General features: G+C 52.7%; 1 protein-coding gene across 6 annotated transcripts in view; it reads left to right on the top strand.

Moving 5' to 3' along the window:
* The first annotated feature begins 923 nt into the window (after positions 1–923).
* Positions 924–4,901, top strand: part of SUSD6 (sushi domain containing 6) — a 76,853-nt gene continuing 72,875 nt past the window's right edge. For 3 of the 6 annotated variants that reach the window (XM_040557254.1, XM_040557245.1, XM_040557249.1), the window contains exon 1: positions 924–1,075. The gene's annotated coding sequence lies outside the window, so the exon portion shown is untranslated. Of the gene's footprint in view, positions 1,076–4,025; positions 4,138–4,901 lie in introns of those variants that run through there. The other 3 variants (XM_040557246.1, XM_040557248.1, XM_040557247.1) reach the window with 3 other exon arrangements.

Below are 4,901 nucleotides of genomic sequence, written 5' to 3'. Positions count from 1 at the left end.
TATTCCATTCCATTCTGTTCTGTTTTAATTCTGTCCTATTCTATTCTATTCTATCCCATTCCATTCTAATCTATTCTATTCTATCCCATTCCATTCTAATTCCATTCCATTCCATTCTATTCTACTCTATTCTACTCTATTCTACTCATATTCTATTCTATTCTACTCTCTATTCTATTCTATTCTATTCTATTCTATTCTATTCTATTCTATCCCATGCCATTCTATTCCATTCTATCCCATTCCATTCTATTCTACTCTATTCTATTCTACTCTATTCTACTCTTATTCTATTCTATTCTACTCTCTATTCTACTCTCTATTCTATTCTATTCTATTCTATCCCATCCCATGCCATTTTAATTCCATTCCATTCCATTCCATTCTACTCTATTCTACTCTTATTCTATTCTATTCTATTCTATTCTATTCTATTCTATTCTATTCTATTCTATTCTATCCCATCCCATCCCATCCCATGCCATATTCTATCCCATGCCATTCTAATTCCATCCCATCCCATGCCATTCTATTCCATTCTATTCCATTCTATTCTACTCTATTCTATTCTATTCTATTCTACATTCCACTCCACTCCGACGCTGGGAATAGCGCAGCGACCTACACGGGTGGGTGAGCCAACGCAGCGAGGCAACTCCTGCTCAAAAGACCTCAGTTCATACCGAAAACAAAAACAAACGCAAAACTCCCCGGGGCTCCTTTAAGTCTCCTCCCCGCCCGCCGCGCGCCAGGCCCCGCCCCGCGCGCCGCCGGCCGGCGGCGCGCGGGGCGGGGCCTGGCGCGCGGCGGCGCGCGGCGGCGGGGCGGGACCTGGCGGCGGCGGCGGCGGCGTCGTGGTCGCGGTCGCGGGTCGGATCCGGTCCGGTCCGGGAGGCGCGGCCGCCCTGCTCCAGCCCCAGCCCCGCAGCCTCCGCCGGGGCCCCGCCGCCCCTCGGCAGCGCCCGGTGAGCGGGGCCGGGAGCGGGACCCGTGGCCGTGCTTCCTTCGTTCGTTCGTTCCTTCCTTCCTTCTTCCTTCCTTCCTTCCGAGGCGGGAGCTGCCGCCGGAGTAAGAGGTGGGGACGCGCGGCTCGGTTTGGTTACGGAGGTTTGCCTCGGGGACCGGGCACGGAGGGTCTCGCGGCGCCCCGTGGCTCCCGGCGCCCTGCAGGCGGTTATGTAACGGTGCCGCCGGCGGCAGCCGCCCGCCGGGCTGTCACCGGTCGTCCCCCGGCGCGCTGGGCGCGGGGCAGCCCCCGGGAGAGCAACGGTTGGGAAAAGTTTTTAAACGGGGGGCTTCCGCCTCGTTAATTTGGCGTGCGCTCGGCGCCTGGGTCTCCTCCAGAGCCTGTGCCCTCCGCCGGTGCGCGCCTCGTCCTCCTGCCCTCCTAGGCTGCGCTGCAGGCAGCGGGCACCGGCTCCATCCTGCGTCAGAGCTGCGAGGACAGTGCCTCCCCCTTAATGACCGTTTTTGCGCTTCTCTTCTTTTGTTCTTCCCCGTTTCCTTTCCTATTTCCCCCCCCCGCTCTGAGCAGAAGCAGAAGCGATCTAGCGGCAGACCCCGGAGGTGGTGGGGAGAGGGGACTCTCCCCGGCGTGCACCTCTAGTTAGGACTTGCCCGAATACATCAAAGGGAGGCAGAACGCCTCGGCAGAGAGCGATTTGCACGCTGAGCGCCAGGGCTGCAAGCATCGCCGCTTTCGTGTCTGCGGTTCCTCGCGGATTTTGTCCCCCCCACCTCCTCCCCGGGTGTCTTATCGGAAACCTCTTTGCGTATCCGACTCCGTTTCTTCTCTTCGTGCCACGCTGGGTTTGTCCCTGTTGCTGCGCAGGGATGATAATTCTTCCCAGCGTTGTAATCGGGCGGCCAGTTGCGGCACTGGCAGCCCTGCAGGTCACGCTCCTGGCTTTTTATAACTTGCGTGCTGCTCCTGGTGAGGGTTTTGTGAGCAGAGCTTCGAGAAGAAAATAAACTTCTTTCTTGTTCGGAGACTCATCTGCCCTATGCAATCCGCTTGTCCTGTTACATAAACGAGTGTTTTACGGAGAAGGGACTGCTGCCTGGAAGGAGGAAGGTATGTTTCTTTAAGGGGGAGCTGGAATGAGGGCAATGTGCCTGGAAGACCTGTAACGTAATCTGGCTGCCTTTTTCTGGCTGGCTTTTAAAGCCGAAGGTGGCTGTCATCGCTTCATGGTATTGCACCTCCTCGTAGAGCAAAGTAGCACATGACAGCGAAGCCACAACCTCATCCTGGAGCAGTCCCTGTAAAAACCCGGTTGCCCTCGTGCTGCTGCTTTCAAAGGTTTTAGCATATGCAGATGCTTCAAAGCCTGGGAAAGTAATGACCTGTAAGCTGAAATTTCCCAGCTGCGTTACGGGTAGCCGGGGCTTTGGTTCTGCCACCTTCTCGCTGCTGTCATGCAAATCGGCCACCTGTGGTCTTTGAGGAGGGCCCGGTGTCCTTGAGCTGCTCACTTCGATGCCTCTGCTGAAACAGTTCCCAGGCAGCTACCAGCAGTGTGCATTCGGTGCAGCGTGCGAAGGTGGGCTGAAATGGCTGCTGGAGCTCGCAGGAGCTGCTGGGGGAACCGGCAAGCAGTGGGTACCGAAGTCGCTGGAGGTTTGTCCTGCCTGCAGTGTAGCGGTTTTGATGGGATTAGTTCTGTCCTCTGATCACGCCTGCTTCCAACTGCTTTATTCCTGCCCGGAGAACTGCTTCGGCTCTCGGTGAGAGCAATCTGTAGTGGTCTTAACCTCGGCTGCTTAGCTGTGCAGCTCCGTAGCTGCTTGGGTTTCTGTCTGCGGCTGTTCCCCTTGCATTACTTCTCCTTTTTATCACCGTATTTGCTCACACCACACCTACCGTCTGCCCCACCACCCAGATACGTCTCTTGTTCTGCTTTTGTGAGAAAACAGATGTAAGCTGCTGGCCCCCGTCAGCGCAGGGAGGTTTCACACAGCACCCGGAGTCTGTGTCGGGCCACCGCTGTCTTTTTTATTTTTCCTCCTTTCTTCCTTTGTATTTGTTCTTGCTAATCTGAGACCTTCCCAGAGCAGCCTGCAAGGATCTGCGTGAAAGGTCAGTTTCTCGCAAGTCTCCTTCCTCCAGCGTTTTCCAGCCTGCTTCCTGCTGATCTCTCTGCCTGCTACAGGGGCTCCCCGTGGCCGCTGAGCCCCGGTAGGCTGCAGCACCAGCTGATCCCAGCTCATCAGGCTTCTGCAGGCTGCCCTCCTGAAAGGTTTGGGGGCAGGGGGCAGCAGGGGTGGATTTCTGCTTTAGGAGCACGTCAGTAGAGACATGCGGGTGTTTCCTAGAGCAGGAAAGGGGAAGACTTAATGCATGTGTAGCAAAGATGTTTGCTCGTAGTGTGGTATCAGTCGCAGTGGATTTCTCTTGCCAGAAATACAGTAGTCTCTAATTATGTTTATCCAACCATCGTGACAAGCGTCAGGTCTCTTGAAATGCCATCGTACACATTTAATCTGTTTTGAAGCTGTTATGGGTGCAAATGGAATTACTCCAGGTGCAGTGATTTAACCCCCAACATAGGGGTAGTAGCTGGGGACAGGTAGATGACTTCAGCGAAGCGCTCTCTGTCTTTCAGTCCTTCTGTGTAATTCACCAGGCTTTGCCTGACAGTATTTTCCTTGACTCTGCTAGCAGGCTTCTTTGCTGAACAGAGTTGCAAAAGGTGATCTTAAGCTTAACCAGCGGAGACACTTGTTATAAATTTCAGGAAGAGAGCTTCTGTGTGTAGCAAGAAATATTTGCACCAGCGTTTGTGTGCTGTTTGCTTTGGTACCAGCAGTGGAAACTGGTGCTCTCTCTCAGGAAGCGTAGTGTTTTCACTCTGTGGTGCAGGCTGCAAGCTGGGTGTTTTCAGACAGAGCCGAGTGATGCTAATAAAGAGATTTTTTTCTTGTGGTAATGCCCAAAGCATTCTTTGGGAACGTGTAGCTTCCAGGCTGACCCGTGCATTTTTTTTTTCCTTTGAAGGCTCCCAAAGAACAGTAACAGCCTGGCCTATTGTTTGCTTCCTAATATATTTGTTTCAAACTGATGGTATTTGTGATAATTCAAGACAGCTTAATAAGGAGGATCATGCTATAGAAGAGCTGCAGGATCAGAAGTTGGAGGTATAAAACTCCTACCTCTTGCCCTTGGCTTCCGCTGCCCCCTTCCCCCAGCTTCTGGCTTTCTCTGCCGAAGCTCTGAACAATGGGCAGGCTCTGAAAGTGGAGCACGCACTGAGAACCTTCTCCACAGCAAAAAGGATCAATGTGTCTCGTGTCACTCTGGTGATTCCCCAAGGGAAACGGCAAGCCTGGCAGCCAGCCCACCCAGCCGTAAATTCCCTTCCCTGTCGCAGGCGAGCAGTAGGTGGAAGGGGATGTTCGTCCCCTCTGCAGCCGTAACCTGCTAGGCAAGGTGAAATCCAGCCTTTGGAGTTGGTAGGAGCAGGGTAAAGGGGAGCTGCCTTCTGGAAGCCTTTGGGGGAAACACTGCATCGTATTTATGCTGTGAACTAGAACGGCTTTCGGTCCAGCACTGTAAACTCACTTGCTCTGTGAATGACTTTTGCTCATAGATGCTTGAACTTGCTAGGCTGAAGTGTGCTCCATTTTAACCTCCTGCTCAGAAGTGAAGTGGGTTTAATACCATCTCTGTCCTTAGCTTACACTTCTTCAAAATGGTTCTGGCTTTTTTTTAAACTTTAAAACTGTTTACGTTTTCCCTCAACTCATTTTCCCGTCGTTTTGTAGTTCAACGTTTCTGTGGTTTGCTGCTGCTCCTGGTTGTCTCTTGCATTGGTTCAATGGGGCTTTGTAATGAAGTGAGCGGGAATTGAAACAGTCTCTGATCAAACCCAAGTTTGAATCTTGCTTGGGGATGAAGATAG

The sequence above is a fragment of the Cygnus olor genome, chromosome 5, assembly GCF_009769625.2.
Source record: "Cygnus olor isolate bCygOlo1 chromosome 5, bCygOlo1.pri.v2, whole genome shotgun sequence".
NCBI classification, from domain to species: Eukaryota; Metazoa; Chordata; class Aves; order Anseriformes; family Anatidae; genus Cygnus; species Cygnus olor.
The sequence above is the reverse complement of the archived record's forward strand: the minus strand, read 5'-3'. Positions and strand labels throughout refer to the sequence as shown.